The sequence below is a fragment of the Oncorhynchus keta genome, chromosome 6, assembly GCF_023373465.1.
Source record: "Oncorhynchus keta strain PuntledgeMale-10-30-2019 chromosome 6, Oket_V2, whole genome shotgun sequence".
NCBI classification, from domain to species: domain Eukaryota; kingdom Metazoa; phylum Chordata; class Actinopteri; order Salmoniformes; family Salmonidae; genus Oncorhynchus; species Oncorhynchus keta.
Window position 1 is genome coordinate 27,492,405 of NC_068426.1, and position 17,945 is coordinate 27,510,349.

The window sequence follows — 17,945 nt, forward strand, 5'->3', positions numbered from 1 at the left end:
TGATGTGCAATGTATGCCTCTATTGAGTGAGTATGAACTCACATCCTGCTTTCCATCCATTCGTCATTGGAAAGAAAATTAATGAAATGCCCGACGCAATACAGACGACAATCTACAAATGAACAGCAGGGGGAAGTATAGTGTTTTTTTTTTCCATCAATGGTGTCAAAAGTATAGCCTTTCTGCTCAATGTGGGGTCAAGCTTTTAACCCTTGCATTCGCGCTGATTATTCTGTTTAATTTTGGACCAATCTACTGTGGGTGCCAAGTTATGGCAATGAATGATCAATGCCATAATATCACCAGTCCTTTTGTTTTGACTGAGGTTCAGAGGGAACCAGGAGAGGGCAGCAAAATTGCAAATATATTTATAACTAACCCAAGATAGTTCATCGCTGTCGTTTTCAATGGGAGCAAATTAAGTATAGTGGGCAGAACAAGGAAGGAGGTGGCCAACGGCAGAGCCGAGCGCGAGCTAACTAGTTGTTATTGGCGTGTCAAATTATATATCTGCATATTACCGTTAGGGAACGCCTTTTCTGTAAAGTGTGCTTGTGCAATTACTCAATTCGCCGTTGCACTCCTTGTAAACAATGCCTTTTTTTAAACTTTGGAAAAGGGTCACGTCTACTAAACTTTAGTGGACTCTGTCCATAACATATTCTAGTTTTAGGAACAGAATACTGTATTGAGATCGGCCTTTTCTTCTATGAGAAAATCAGCAGAATGTCGACCCAGTTCCATCTCGCTCCATACTCTCCCAATGCCCCACTGGTCTTCCTCTTCTTTTTTTGAAACTTCTTTCTGAAGTAGGCCATAGCTGTAGTTTCATAGGGTTAAAGCTGCAACATGTCACTTTTGGGCGACCCAACAAAATTCAGATAGAAATGTGTGTTATAGATCTGTCATTTTCAAATCTGCGTCCGCAATGGGTCTGCGGTCAAGCGACCACCCCTCATCACTGTCAAACGCTCCCTAAAACACTTCAGCGAGCAGGATAATCCTGGAAGGATATTGACCTCATTACGTCAATAGAGGACGAGTGCTTGTTCTTTAAAAGTGCTTTCCTCACAATTTTAAATAAGCATGCCCCATTCAAAAATGTATGAACCAGAAACAGATATAGCCCTTGGTTTACTCCAGACCGGACTGCCCTTGACCAGCACAAAAACATAATGTGGCGTACTGCATTAGCATCGAATAGCCCCTGTGAAGTGCAACTTTTCAGGGAAGTTAGGAACCAATATACACAAGCAGTTAGGAAAGCAAAGGCTAGCTTTTTCAAACAGAAATTTGCATCCTGTAACACTAACTCCAAAAAGTTCTGGGACACTGCAATGTCCATGGAGAATAAGAGCACCTCCTCCCAGCTGCCCACTGCACTGAGGCTAGGAAACACTGTCACCACGGATAAATCCGCGATAATTGAGAATTTCAATAAGCATTTTTCTACGGCTGGCCACGCTTTCCACCTGGCTACCCCGACCCCAGTCAACAGCACTGCACCCCTCACTGCAACTTGCCCAAGCCTCCCCATTTCTCCTTCACCCAAATCCAGAGAGCTGATGTTCTGAAAGAGCTGCAAAATCTGGACCCCTACAAATCAGCAGGGCTAGACAATCTGGACCCTCTCTTACTAAAATTGTCTGCTGAAATTGTTGCAACCCCTATTTCTAGCTTGTTCAACATCTCATATTGTCTGAGATTGTCTGATAACTACAAGTACCTAGATGTCTGGCTAGACCGTAAACTCTCCTTCCAGACTCACATTAAACATATCCAATCCAAAATTAAATCTAGAATCTGCGTCCTATTTCGCAACAAAGCCTTATTCACTCATGCTGCCAAACATACCCTCGTAAAACTGACTATCCTACCGATCCTTGACTTCGACGATGTTATTTACAAAATAGCCTCCAACACTCTACTCAGCAAATTGGATGCAGTCTATCACAGTGCCATCCGTTTTGTCACCAAAGCCCCGTATACTACCCACCACTGCGACCTGTATGCTCTCGTTGGCTGACCCCCGGCGCGGCAAGGCAGCCTAGTGGTGAGAGCGTTGGACTAGTAACCGGAAGGTTGCAAATTCAAACCCCCTAGCTGACAAGGTACAAATCTGTCGTTCTGCCCCTGAACAGGCAGTTAACCCACTGTTCCTAGACCGTCATTGAAAATAAGAATTTGTTCTTAACTGATCTTGCCTAGTTAAATAAAGGTAAATATCCGTTGCCAAACCCCTCCAGGTAATCTATAAGTCGTTGCTAGGTAAAGCCCCACCTTATCTCAGCTCACTGTTCACCATAGCAGCACCCACCCGCGTGCTGCGCTCCAGCAGGTATATTTCACTGGTCACCCCCAAAGCCAATTCCTCCTTTCCTTCCAGTTCTCTGCTGCCAATGACTGGAACGAACTGCAAAAATCACTGAAGCTGGGGACTCATATCTCCCTGACTAGCTTTAAGCACCAGCTGTCAGAGCAGCTCACAGATCACTCACTGCACCTGTACATAGCTCATCTGTAAATAGCCCATCCAACTTCCTCATCACCATATTGTTATGTATTTTATTTATTTTGCTCCTTTGCACCCCAGTACCGCTACTTGCACACTCATCTTCTGCATATCTTTCACTCCAGTGTTTAATTTGCCTTACTGTAATAATTTTGCCACTATGGCCTATTTATTTCCTCACCCCCCTTATCCTACTTCATTTTCACACACTGTATATAGACTTGCTTGTTTTGCCATATAAACAAAAATTAGGCAAACTATTAGGATTTTAGCAACCAGGAAATGGCAGAACGATTTCTGCATAGCACATCTTTAAATAGCTGACTAGGGGCGCTCAAATAAAATTGTATTTGTTACATACGCCAAATACAATGGGTGTAGATTTTACCATGAAATGCTTGCTTACGAGCACTTACTAACGATGCAGAGTTAAAACATGATTAAAAAAATAGAAATAGTAACAACAAGAGTACAAAACAATGGAGCTAAATACAGGGAGTACCAGTACCAGATCAATGTGAAGGGTTGCGAGGTATTTGAGGTAGATATCAAATACAATTTTAATGGTCACATACACATATTTAGCAGATGTAATTGCGGGTGTAGCGAAATACACACAAAATGTTTACATGAAGGCAGGGTAAGTGTGTGTGTATGTGTTGTGTTGGTATGCGTGTGTGCATATGTAGTGTATGTGAACGTGTGTGGGTTTTGTGTGAGAGTGAGTGTGTACAGTATATAATGTGTATACTGTATATAGTCTTATGAGTGTGCATAGAGTCAATGCAAGACAGGGTCAGTGCAGATAGTCCGGGTAACCATTTAGTTAACTATTTTGCAGTCTTATGACTATTTAGCTATTTAATGGCTTGGAGGTAGAAGCTATCTCACCAATGCCTCGGTACTGTTTGCTGTACAGTAGCAGAGTGAACCGTCTATGGCTTTGGTGGCTGGAGTCTTTGGTAATTTCTTGTGCCTTCCTCTGACACGGCCTGATATAGAGGTCCTGGATGGCAGGGAGTTCGGCCTCTGTTACGTACTGGACTTCCACACCACCTTCTGTAGAGCTTTGCGGTTGAGGGCGGTGTATTTGTCATACCAAGCGTTGATACAGCCAGTCAATGTCACGCCTTGGTCATTGTATTTTGTGTTTTTGTTCATTATTTGGTCAGGCCAGGGTGTGACATGAGTTTATGTTGTTGTATTTCGTATGGGGTTTTTTGTATTATTGGGATTGCGGTTGAGTAGGGGTGTTGTATGGGCTTGGCTGCCTGCGGCGGTTCTCAATCAGAGTCAGGTGATTCTCATTGTCTCTGATTGGGAACCGTATTTAGGTAGCCTGGTTTCGCTTTGTATTTCATGGGTGATTGTTCCTGTCTCTGTGTAGTTTCACCAGATAGGCTGTAATTAGGTTTTCATTCCGTTTGTTGTTTTTGTATATGTATAAGCTATTTCATGTATCGCGATCTCTTTATTAAAGACATGAGTAACCACTACGCTGCATTTCGGTCCGACTCTCTTTCTACAAACGAAGAACGCCGTTACAGTCAAGATGCTCTCGATGGTGCAGCTGTAGAACCGAGGGCCAATGTCAAATCTTTTCAGCCTGCTGAGCTGGAAGAGGTGCTGTTGTGCTCTCTTCAAGACTGTGCAGGTGTGGGTGGACCATGTTAGGTTCTTAGTGATGTGGATCGTAGAATGGGTGCCTGCTCTCCCCTCTCTTCTATAGTCCACAATCAACTCCTTTCTCTTGCTGATATTGACGGAGAGGCTGTGGTCCTGGCACCACACTGCTAAGTCTCTGACCTCCTCCCCGTTGGCTGTTTCATCACCGTCAGTGATCAAGCCTACCACCGTCGTGTCATTATCAAACTTGATGATGGTGTTGGAGTCGTGCGTGGCCACGCAGTCGTGGGTGAACAGGGAGTACAGGATGAGACTAAGCACTCACCCCTGATAAGCCTCCGTGTTGAAGGTCAGCGTGGCGGAGGTGTTGTTGCCTACCATCACCACCTGGGGCCGATCCATCAGGAAGTCCAGGATACAGTTGCAGAGGGAGGTGCTTAGTCCCAGGGACCCCAGATTGGTGATGAGATTTGATGGGACTATGGTGTTGAACACTGAGCTGTAGTCTATGAACAGCATTCTCACGTAGTTATTTTCCCTCTTATCCAGGTGGGAGAGGAAAGTGTGAAGTGCAATTGAGATTGTGTCATCTGTTGGGTGTGGTATGCGAATTGGAGTGGGTCCACGGTGATGGTGTTGATGTGTGTCATAACCAGCCTTTCAAAACACTTCCTAATTATAGATGTGAATGCACAGGGCGATAGTCATTTAGCAAGAATTTTAGACCACCAATCTGTTGGAATATTAAATTAGGGATTATATTCCAAATGCAATTGTAATAGGGTCCTGTGTGTAGCTGGTGTAGAGAGTCAGGCGCAGGACAGTAATCAATGTACTTTACTCAAAATACAAAAATACAAGGCAAATTTACAAGCCCACAAATAACGGACCGATATACAAAGAACAATCACTCACAAACAAACATGGGGAACAGAGGGTTAAATAATAAACAGGTAATTGGGTGAGTGAAACCAGGTTTGTAAGACTAAGACAAAACAAATCCAATCAAGAGTGGATAGGCGGTGGCTAGAAGGCCAGTGACGTCGACCGCAGAACGCCGCCCGAACAAGGAGAGGGACCGACTTCGGCGGAAGTTGTGACAGCAATCTTTATTCAGTGTTGTGCCCATTTGATTTTAAATATTATATTAGAGATGTTGAAATCCAGAGCATTCAACCCCCCTCACTTTGGGTGCTACATATTACCGCTTTTCTTAAATAATGAGGTTTAATTCCTCTGTCATGACATTGGCCTGTTGGGGGAGGTTTATGACTCCCATAAATACCCCCATAAATACCTTCTCTCTCTCTAATTTATAGAGTTGACTCTTGTAAAGCCTTTGTAACATAGAGAGTCTGGTAACATCAAAAGGTGGGAAACGGAACCATATTTCGGTAATCCAACCAGTTGAAAATATGCTTTGGTACTTAATGAATATGATGTCAGATCAGTTGTTGTCTGAGACATTACTACTAATGATAGTATGACATAAACTGTATCTTGGAAAGTCTACACATTCTAGTTATCAGATTCACATGGAATTGTTGTGCAATTTAAATGTTTAAATATGAAACTATTTGTGAAAAGATTAAATGTAATTTTAGCTTCTTAATGAGAGAACGGTTTGTCATAGAGTAAACTCTGCTCACTCAGAGGCCTCGCCCAAGTGAACAGACATTGGTGGTAAACTAAGAAACACGCCCTTCTCTTCACCACGATATAAGCCAGTTGACGAAAATCCAACTTTCTGTTCCAAGGATGTGAGGACTTGCGGTCCCTGGACAAGATCACCAGAACTAAGCCAACCTCAGTGTGAGCTCTGATTGAACGACAAGAACCTAACGAAATTAGCATCGAATTTCAACGTGAAGATGACGGTCAACACTCCGAAAGGATGAATTTTGACTATACCAGCCAGAATATAGCATGAGCTTAAAGTATGGCAACTTGGTATGAACTTTGAACTCTTATTCACTAAAGAAATGATACCTCCTAGCCGATTGAGTTAGCCGCAGCAACTGTAAATGTGGGCTAGGAGAGGACGGACAGAGTATCCATTCTACCACGCTCCAGTTCACCACGAGACATTCTTCAGAGGACAAGAGATCCATGCTGAAAATCCAGCCTCCTATCTATGACCAATCTACCGAAGCGCAGCTCAGAGTAAATATTTATTGCATTTTCCTTTTCCAACTGGGCGGTTATTTAGAATGCATAACATACTGTATTTACGATAGCATAGCTGCCTAGAGACACAAAACCTTTTTGTTCCTCAGTCTTCCCGCTCTTTCACTCAAACCCAACCCCCTCTCTTTGTGTAACCAGCCGTCATATCTGTTCCGTCCGATAGGGACGTTTTCCTTTATGACATAATTTGTAATCTATGTATGATCTATTCTGTGTAGATGTAATTCTGTGTTATTATTTAGGTATTTAGTAAATAAATAATTAAACCATTTTTTTTATTGCTGATTCAACTTGTTAGCCAGGGTTCGTGAAGATAACAAAGAATATACAACTTTCAGATGAGACTGAATAAGGTAACAATTCATTTTTGACTGCTACTGATGTAAAAGACTACCAGGTCTTTAAGAGTTTATTCGGAAGAAAACAGCTCTATAAACATTATTTCATGGTGCCCCGACTTTCTAGTTAATTACATTTACATGATTAGTTTAATCAGGTAATATTAATTACAGAGAAATTATTTTATAGAATGGCATGTCATATCACTTAATCCGGCATAGCCAAAGACACAACACCTCCAAATGAAGTTAATTTAGTATCAACCATATTAGTTACCGACAAAGGAACTTCCAAGGCAAGGGAGGTATGAACTAATCTGGACAGACCTTGAGATTTTGACAAAAGTACACAGCCAGATAAAGAAAGATCTCTTAATAACCAGGAGTTAAATCTCTTTCCAATTTCCTTTACGTTTCAGTTGGCCCTTTCTTTCTGATCTTTGCTAACTTTAATACCAAGATATGTGATCACATCCTTTACAGGGATATTACATACTGAGTTTAAGTCACATCTTTTCAATTCACATTTCCTAATATTCAAAGATAAACCAGATACATGTGAGAATGCATTACAGTTTTTTTTACAATCGCTTACACACTAAAAGTGGTACTTGAGGCACACTCAGTGAAACCATTAACTCATGTCCCTAATCTCCAGACCTGCAAGTCTGCAAAACTGCAAGCAGATGATCTGCTTTACACTCAGTTTGCAATTTAAAACACTTTTTGCAAAACACTAAATACAGTTCTGTACATTAGACTCATCATTCAAAATGAACAGGTCTTCTGTTTCATTAGGAAAACACTGCCATTCAAAATGCCACACTCATTTACCGATTACCTACACCCAGTGCTCCCGTGTGAAAAAACGTATAGCTAATTTCTTCACTTAGAAATCAGAGCTTGAGCACTATAAACAGGCTTCAGGTCGGCTTTCTTGGTTTGGACAACAATGGAGGCCAATATTGGAGAGAGAGTTAGAGGAAGAGGAGTGAGAGCAAGAGGGGGGATGAGGACAAGGAGAAGGCCTGTGGTGACATAGATGAGGGGGCATGCCAGGGCTGGATATGCTACTCCAGATGCTACTTCCCCACTGTTTAGCCAGACAGAACATCGCTTGTGATGTTGATGAGGTGCTCTGGCCAGACCCAAATAGGAGACATGATGCACCCTAATTGTTTTTTTCTTTATAGTAACAATCCTATTTATTGTATTTGTTTTGTCTGTTACTGTTCATGCTGAAATCTGGATAAAAATACAATGTTTTGAGAAAGAAATACATTTTATTTTTCCCCACCTTGCATTTCTGTTTATAGTGTAAATATATAATGAATATGCATACATACTGCATATATTTGTGCACATACAGTTGAAGTCTTAAGTTTACATACACATTAGCCAAATACATTTAAACTCAGTTTTTCACAATTCCTGACATTTAATGCAAGTAAAAATCCCCTGTCTTAGGTCAGTTAGGATCACCACTGTCACATTTTGACCTTTATTTCCTTTGTTTTGTCTTTGTTTAGTATGGTCAGGGCGTGAGTTGGGGTGGTCAGTCTATGTGTGTTTTTCTATGTTTTTCCATTTCTATGTTTGGCCTGATATGGTTCTCAATCAGAGGCAGCTGTTTATCGTTGTCCCTGATTGAGAACCATATTTAGGTAGCCTGGGTTTCACTGTTGGTTTATGCGTGTTTGTTTCCTGTGTCAGTGCCACACGGGACTGTTTCGGTTATATTCACTTTGTTAGTTTGTATTGTGTCATGTTCAGTTTATACTATTAAAACATGGACACTTATCACGCTGCGTTTTGGTCCGATCCTTGCAACACCTCTTCAGAAGAGGAGGAAATCTGTTGTTACAACCACTTTATTTAAAAAATGTGAAATGTCAGAATAATAGTGGAGAGAACGATTTATTTAAGCTATTATTTCTTTCATCACATTCCCAGTGGGTCAGAAGTTTACATACACTCAATTAGTGTTTGGTAGCACTGCCTTTAAATGGTTTAAATTGGGTCAAAGTGTTTGGGTAGCCTTCCACAAGCTTCCCACAATAAGTTGGGTGAATTTTGGCCCATTCCTCCTGACAGAGCTGGTGTAACTGAGTCAGGTTTGTAGGCCTCCTTGGTCGCACACGCTTTCTCAGTTCTGTCCACAGATATTCTATAGGATTGAGGTCAGTGCTTTTTGATGGCCACTCCAATACCTTGACTTTGTTGTCCTTAAGCCATTCTGACAACTTTGGAAGTATGCTTGGGGTCATTGTCCATTTGGGAGACCCATTTGCGACCAACCTTCCTCATTCCTGACTGATGTCATGAGATGTTGCTTCAATATGTCCACATAATTTTCCTACCTCATCACGCCATCTATTTTGTGAAATGCACCAGTCCCTCCTGCAGCAAAGCACCCTCACAACATGATGCTGCCACCCCCATGCTTCACGGTTGGGATGGTGTTCTTTGGCTTGCAAGCCGCCCCCTTTTTCCTCCAAACATAACGATGGTCATTATGGCCAAACCGTTTTGTTTTATTTTCATCAGACCAGAGGACATTTCTCCAAAAAGTAGAATCTTTGTCTCCATGTGCAGTTGCAAATCATGGTCTGGCTTTTTATGGCGGTTTTGGAGCAGTGGCTTCTTCCTTGCTGAGCGGTCTTTTAGGTTATGTCTATATAGGACTCGTTTTACTGTGGATATATATACTTTGTTTCCTCCAGCATCTTCACAAGGTCCTTTGCTGTTGTTCTGGGATTGATTTGCACTTTTCGCACAAAGTACGTTCATCTCTAGGAGACAGAATGCATCTCCTTCCTGAGCAGTATGACGGCTGCGTGGTCCCATGGTGTTTATACTTGCGTACTATTGTTTGTACAGATGAACATGGTACCTACAGGCGTTTGGAAATTGCTCCCAAGGATGAATCAGACTTGTGGAGGTCTACAATTTTTTTTCTGTCTTGGCTGATTTCTTTTGATTTTCCCATGATGTCAAGCAAAGATGCACTGAGTGAGAAGGTAGGCCTTGGAATACATCCACAGGTACACCTCCAATTGACTCAAATGATGTCAATTAGCCTATCAGAAGCTTCTAAAGCCATGACATCATTTTCTGGAATTTTCCAAGCTGTTTAAAGGCACAGTCAATTTAGTGTAAACTTCTGACCCACTGGAATTGTGATACAGTGAATTATAAATTAAATAATCTGTCTGTAAACAATTGTTGGGAAAATGACTTTTGTCATGCACACAGTAGATGTCCTAACTGACTTGCCAAAACTACAGTTTGTTAGCAAGAACTTTGTGGAGTGGTTGAAAAACAAGTTTTAATGACTCCAACCTAAGTGTATGTGAACTTCAGACTTCAACTGTACATGCAGTGTGAGTGCTATGACAAACTGCTGTGGACTCCACTGCACATGCAAAATACACAATATACACCGTAAAAAATGACCCACGGGCTTAGTAAATATTGCAAAAGAAAATCAATTATTCTTTCTTACATTAATAGGTTCCTCGTTTTTCTTACATTTTTGAATACAGTACTTCCTTTATATTTGTTGAAAAAGACTGGCATTTGCAAATAAAAATCCAAGGTAATATACTGAATATAATAAATATACTGAATGTACTGAATATACTGAATATACTACATTTGAACGAATATTTGTAAGTAACAACTAACAACTTAAAAATATGATATTCAAATGATCATTATTGTGTTGGACTGACATGCCAGATCTCGTTATGAACGTCAATTCTGCTTCGTCTTGATCTTTCTCCTCTGGAAAGGCCAAGCATCAGGTAAGGACCAAATTATAACTTGGAATGTAGTTTGGATCTCTGTACACATATTTTCAACGAAATGTCAAAAAATATTCGTTAAATAATATTATTCAAGTACGAAAAGCCTTTAACTAGTTACATTGCCAGAGTACATTGACGTTATATATTTGCACGTTGATAAGCTAGCTAGTTACGGCCATGATGTCTGTATAGTTAGCTAGTGGTGGGCATGCTACTAGCTAATACGTTTGTAGTACCTTTACGCGCTGTTTATAACTTTTGTAATTTTTGTTTTATATTAACCGAAATAGCTATTTAACATATTAGCTACCGAGCTTACCAAAAAAATGCTTTGTCCGCAAACATTACAGTAGAACTGAACACAAGCTAACGTTACCCAGGAAGAGACGGGTAGGAACAATACGTAGCTAGCTAACTACATCTAGCTATCTAACTACACCTGTCCTTGTTCACGTATTCACAACATGCTCAAGGCAGCACTGAAAACGTAGACCTTGTGCAGTTGTTATCTAGTCAATATCTAACGTTAATAGCCAAAATAGCTGAATGAAATAATTGGGCTGCTAGTAAGATGGATAACAAGCAGCTCTTCCAAGTCAGCTTGGATTTCCGTTTTTTAGCTATATAAAGCTGAAGTCATTTGAGTGTTATTTTCATGACATTGTCATAGATGTTATTACAACTTCTCTTCTTTAGGTATAATTCACTTATTCAGACGTTCCTGAGTACTGGACATACCATATCTTCCAGAATACATTGACAAGGTATGTCAATATATTCAAATGCCTGTGTGTTTTCATTGTAACTCACATAAGGGCTTGTAGGGAAAACTCAGACGGAATCCAGGAATTTAAACAGAATACAGGTACCCCTTAGACAGGATACACAGGATATTTAAATGACAGTAACCCAACATTAGTGTGAATCATAGGTATTAGATATATACTGTATTTTTAAATCAACCAAATGGCTTGAACACGTTAGGCAACAAAAAGTTAACACAGAGTTAATAAATAAATAAATAAAACAGCATTTGGGGGAAGAAGAAAAAAATTCATAGGGCCCTATTAGTGTTTAACTCAATGATTTGTCGCCCAGGCAGGTATTGACAATATGTGACTTCCTTATTTTAGATTGAGGTAGCATATGGGGGCAGCAGGTAGCCTAGTGGTTAGAGCATACTCAGTAAACTGAAAACCTAGTTGCTAGGTGGTATAGGAGCTACAGTTTACATGATGCTCTTTTTCAGGTGAAATCATAAGACATTGTCAATTCAGATTTGTTTTAAAACTTACTTCATATGCACTAGTGGATTTCTGAGATTATTTGTAGTCAGGTGGGTTTCTGAGATTATTTGTAGTCAGGTGAAAGCTATCTGGATGTAACTTTACCTAAGGAGGAAAGGTAGAGTTATACCCAGAATGATTATATCTGTCAAAATATTATGTCCATATGGGCTTCACTAGTGCAAATGGAGTCAGGTTTAAGGGACAATTTGGCATATATTTTATAACAATATCTGCAATGTATGTTTTGAAAACATGTTTTGATTAATCTTAAACAGTTTGAATAAGGTTGTATTTGAGCTAAAGTATATTAAGATATTGTTAATTTACATTTCTGTTAAAATATCGCTTTGGTGTTAAGGGGCACACAGACCACCAGAATATTATTGCCAAAATGTACAAGATGAGGTCAAAGTGCTAATCCCAAACTATCATCCAAACTTTATGCAGTTGTGAAGATTTTAAATGATTTGTAGTCAGGTGCAAGCTATCTGGATGTAACTTTACCTAAGGAGGCAAGGTGGAGTTATACCCAGAATGCTTAGATTACAAAATAATGAGCTCTTCACAAATGCTTAAGGAGTAGGGTTTATAGGGCAATTTGAGATTGAATTTAGAAGAGAACCTTTATTAAAAATAAAGGTGGTGTTGAAGTTTGAAGTTGAACACTGTTGTTTCTTTTTGCATATTCCCTTGTATAGAAATGGACATTTTTAGTAAATGATCCCAACTATATTGAGGTAACTATTTGCATCAGCTTTAAGTATAGTTGTGAGTATATATGAGTAGTCGGAACCCAATTTAAATAGATTTTACTAACCTGAGTACCTGAGCAAAAAAAACATTTGTAGACTAAACATAGAATATCAATTACGATACTGAGTAAATTCAGCAAATTAAACTTACAATATTAGTTATGTAACTGATTACATTAAGTATATCAAACTTATAACGTTAGTTCTGGGACATGAAGGACTTAAGCAGGTAACAACAAAAAAAACTGTTGTAACGATCTGGGTGTAGTGGGTGCGAAGTCAGGCGCAGGAAGCAGAGAGTTCAGTGTAGTGCTATTTAATGCACAAACGGCAAACATAAGCCACCCCACAAAAACACTGGGCGCACACAAAAACAAATGCCCCAAACACAGGGACTAAAACAGTCCAGCAAAAAACCCACGAACAGGGGGGGGGGGGCGTTAACCTCTAACGTGCACACTAGTCACACAAACAATCCCGCACAAAGAGCAGGTGGGCCGGCTGGCTAATAAAGCCCAACAAATCACCAAATAAACAACAGGTGTAACCAATAAACAGACAAGGAGGGGGAGGAAATAATCAGTGGCAGCTAGTCGGCAGGTGACTACGACCGCCACCCGAACGGGAAGGGGAGCCACCTTCGGTAGGAGTCGTGACAACTGTTCTGAACCTGATAAAATTAAGTTGAATGAAAGGAATTTTTGAGATCCTGTTTGCACTAATATATTTGAGTTTGTAATGCACTAAAAGCGAAGTATATTATACTTAAATAATCCTCCTTGTTGGATTTACTTAAGAGGCTGATGCAAATAGTTACCTCAATTTTTTTTTAAGTAAAAGGGGCACAATATTTTTTACAGAGTAGTAGTCTTTTACATTTGTCACATCCGTGTGTAGTTGACGTGTATAAGAGCTAATCATTTGATGGTTTGGTTGTATAGTTTTGATGCAAAAAACACAATTTTGAGGAGAGTTCAAATAGTTTTGAATGAAGTGTTTGGTTTTGAAAGAGATGTGACGTTTTGCATGTTGTGTGTGTGTTTTGGGGTTTTGTGTGTAGAGTCTTGAGAAAAGGAGCCATAGTTTCAGAAATCATGTGGAAGCAATTGTCAAAACTAATACTCTAGCTTTCCTGACTTCATTATGATCTTTAAAAAAAATTGTGATGTCAGCCAATTGTTAACACTTTACCTCTATCTTCTGAATACCCCTAAAGTTAACCTTATTGAAGTGCAATAACTTGTGACAAATAAGGAGAAATTGGGCATACCGAGCTTAATATCAAATCTCTGAAGTTCTATGGGATCATTTAACAGAGCTGTTACTATTATTGTAAAGTGTCTTAACTACACTTTGAAAATATTGACAAAAAATAAAGCGATCTTCCATTGTAATGAGTGTGCTGAGAGTCGGGAAGCATGTTCAGGGAGTAAGTGTTTTAATAAATAAAAGCACCAATGAACACAAAAAACAAACAACGCACCAACATGAAAACAGAATCAATAACACGCGAGGAAAGAACCAAGGGGAGTGACAGATATAGATAGCGAAGATAATCAAGGAGGTGATGGAGTCCAGGTGTCATGAGGCGCAGGTGCGTGAGCCGATGGTGACAGGTGTGCGGGATAATCAGCAGCCTGATGACCTAGAGGCCAGAAAGGGAGTATACGTGACATCCATAACGTGCTCATTGTATAGTCTGTCAAGACCAATACTAGTCAAATATTATTACATATACTGTATGTCTTTATATATTTTTTTCCTTATTTAACTAGGCAAGTCAGTTAATAACAAATTATGATTTACAATGATGGCCTACCAAAAGGCAAAAGGCCTCCTGCGGGTATGGGGGTTGTGATTAAAAATATAACATTTAATAAAAATATCTGACAAAACACACATGACAAGAGAGACACCACAACACTACATAAAGAGAGACTTAAGACAACAACATAGCATGCCTGACCTTCATAAAACCAGACTGGGTATCATCAATGATTTGGTCAACCTTTTTTAAGTCTTTCTGCAAATATAGATGCAAGTAGCTTTCCATCATTGTTCATTAACGTGATTGGTCTCCAATTTTCTAACATCATAGGATCTTTGATTGGTTTGGGGCTTACAGAAAATAGGCATTGTGTCATAGAAACAGGCAGGACCCCTAAATCATTTGCTTCCTTAAAAACATGAAATATAAATTCAACAAAATGTCCTCCTGAAAATATGCATCGAATTTACAAATAAGGCCATCATTCCCTGGAGATTTGTTCTCTTTTAACTTGCTGATACATTTTTTTATTTTTATGAATAGAAATAAATACATCACAAGACTTTTGGAAGTCTTCATCTGTGAATTTTGCATAGTCTTTGACAGTGTCTAGAAAGGCAGATATGTCACTAGTAGGACAGGCATGGCTGGTGTAAAGATTACCATAGAATTCTGAAACATATTTTGAAATATCTTTGGGGTTTTCATTTTCTTTGCCATCTATATTATGCTTCTGAACAGAGGTAAATTCAGATTTTTTTAATAACTGACCCTTCCCTTCTTCATCAAGGACCTCCATTGAGATTAGAGAATTTATTTCCATAATAAGTTTATATTCCCTAAAAAAATAAAAATAAACCGGCCATGTCTTTAATTCTCTTCGTGGCTGTTTATCTTATTTCATACTTCATTAATTCCCAATATATTCCATAAGTCTTAAATAGTTGGGCTTTCCTACAATTTTCCTTTATAATATCTTTGGCATCCATCTTGAAATTATCATCTGCCAACAGTCTATTGAGTTTTCAAATAACTCAGATTCAATGTATTAACTTCAGAGCCATTAATGTTTAAAGATAAGAATATAACTTTATGATCAGTAAGAATTGATGGTTCAATGGATACTTTGACTACAGTGTTATCTGATTAATTAGAAATCAACCAGAAGTCAATTCTTGACTGTCTGGACATGTCCTTGTTACTCCAAGTGAAATCCCTTTTATCAGGATATTTATCTCCAAATATCGACTAATCCAAGACCAAGACAGGTTATTAAACTCAGGATTAACAATGCTGGATCTGTTAGGAGGGGGATATCTGTCAATCATCACATTAGATACAGAATTAAAATATCCATCTAAGATAATTTTGATATCCTGAAATACACCTATAACTCTATTAATCTATTATTGAAATAATATCCTGTTGTTTTGTTTGTTGTTGGATGCATATATATTCCCTAATCAAAAAATGTCACGTTTCAAATTCACTGTTAAAATTAACCAACATCCAGAGTGGTGAGTCTTACTACTTTAAATGCACCTCTTAAAACTGCTACACCTGCAGAGTGGTTGTTGCCATATGATAACCAGATATCGTTATCCCATAGATTTTTCCAAAAAGCTAGATGGGAAGAACAAGCATGAGTCTCTTGTAGAAAGTAAAAGTCTGTATTAAACTGTTTGCAATACAGGAAAATAGCCTTATGCTTGAGTAAATTACGAATACCCCCGACATTAATTGAACGAAGAGATAAAGACAAACCTCCACCAACAACCTTGTTATGCTAATATAAGCTTTTCCTAAGGATATGTAACTCAAAAGGATTTCCATCCCATTATTAACCCCTCCAACAAAAAACGAAGAAATACTGGTCATAAGTTAACAAATTATTCTTCCTCCCACAAGGGGGAGACATTGTGTAGGCCTTACAATAATAATTTACCAGTTTTAGGGTCAGCCTTTTCTCATTCAAGTGTTTGTGTAAATTCTTTACAATAAAAGGCTGCTTTTCACCTGGCAATTAGGCAGTGATTAGGCCTACCAGTTCTGTCTGAGTTAGACTCTTGACTCTCTCTCAAATGTTCTGATTCGGCCGCATTTCTTTCCCATCGATGATCACTCTTGCACCGTCAAAAATGCTGTTCTCCCTGCTTTTCGAGCTGCAGCCACCATCGGCCACAGTTTCTCTCGTGTCACTTTGTCTGCTGAGGTCAGATCCTCCGTGAACCTCAATTTTCGCCTGATGAGGAACTCAGTTTTTCGCTCGCCTTCAGAGAAGATCCGTGTAGATCTGTTGATGAACCGGATGATGGTTGTCCTCGGTCTCTTGTCTTGATCCTTGAGTCTTCCCAAAGAATGAACGATATCCACATTTTCCTGAAGTTTGGCTTTTGACTAGGGAATGACAGCTCCACAGATGTCAACAACTCTGCATTTGATGTCCTCACCCGCCTGCTCTAGAATTCCAAGGAGCCTCAGGTTCCACCTGCGCTGGTATCTCCCCATCTCATTCATCTTTTGCTCGAGTTCAGTCACCTTTTTATTTTCCTGGCAAGTAACTTCCACTTTCTTCATGTCACTTTTGAGGGTTTTCACTTATACATAGATAAAGTCAACTGATTTTTATGGCCTCAATTTTCATTGTATTCTCCCTAAGCCATTTGCCCTTTCACCTATCTTTGCTGTCAAAAGCATCACAATATTGTTTCACATCTCAAGACGTGACATACCCTATTGCCCTCTCATCTTTTTCCCCTGGGGCTTGACTGGAGTGCCGGGGTCGTAAGGTAACAGCCCGAGCTGGGGACTGGATGGGCGCCTTCGTTGTCCGTGCTCACAGAATTTATCACACATAGCAGTATTTATCCTCTGTAGAGGAGTACCCAAAACCATTCCATCTTTTGCTGTTAATTGTCCATCTGATGATTTCTCCTCCATTTCTTTTCATTTGGTTTTGGTCGTGGAAGTTTAGTTTTTGAGCTAGGTAGCTGATCTGGCTACCTAGTGTTGTCGCTAACTTAATAGTTTTAGAGGGGAATACATTTAAGAGAGTAATCAATTACTTTGGCCTTAGAAATTACCAAATGGTCATATTTGGGTGAGGAAATCCAATTATTCCTTCAGCTACACATCTGCACTGACCTCCATCTTGCGCGCACCCCAGTTCATTAGTTACCAGCCTCAGAAGTTGCAGCTCAAAAACTGCTTCAGAGTTAGAGTAACAGACACATCTCAACATCAACTGTTCAGAGGAGACTGCATGAATCAGGCCTTCATGGTCAAATTGCTGCAAATAAACCACTACTAAAGGACACCAATAATAAGAAGAGACTTGCTTGCGCCAAGAACACGATCAATGGACATTAGAAAGGGGGAAATCTGTCCTTTGGTCTGAGGAGTCCAAATGTGAGATTTTTTGCTATTTGACCAAGGAGGAGAGTGATGGAGTGCTGCATCAGATCACCTGACCTCAACCCAATTGAGATGGCTTGGGATGAGTTGGACTGCAGAGTGAAGGAAAAGCAGCCAACAAGTGCTCAGCATATGTGGGAACTCTTTCAAAACTGGAAAAGCATTCCAGGTGAAGCGGGTTGAGAGAAGAGTGTGCAAAGCTATCATCAAGGCAAAGGGTGGTTACTTTGAAGAATATAAAATATTTTGA

General features: G+C 39.6%; 1 protein-coding gene across 4 annotated transcripts in view; it reads left to right on the forward strand.

Moving 5' to 3' along the window:
- The first annotated feature begins 10,392 nt into the window (after window positions 1-10,392).
- Window positions 10,393-17,945, forward strand: part of LOC118385316 (TNF receptor-associated factor 2-like) — a 42,558-nt gene continuing 35,005 nt past the window's right edge. For 3 of the 4 annotated variants that reach the window (XM_035772368.2, XM_052521224.1, XM_035772369.2), the window contains exons 1-2: window positions 10,393-10,469; window positions 11,169-11,236. The gene's annotated coding sequence lies outside the window, so the exon portion shown is untranslated. The remainder of the gene's footprint in view (window positions 10,470-11,168; window positions 11,237-17,945) is intronic. The other variant, XM_052521223.1, reaches the window with a different exon arrangement.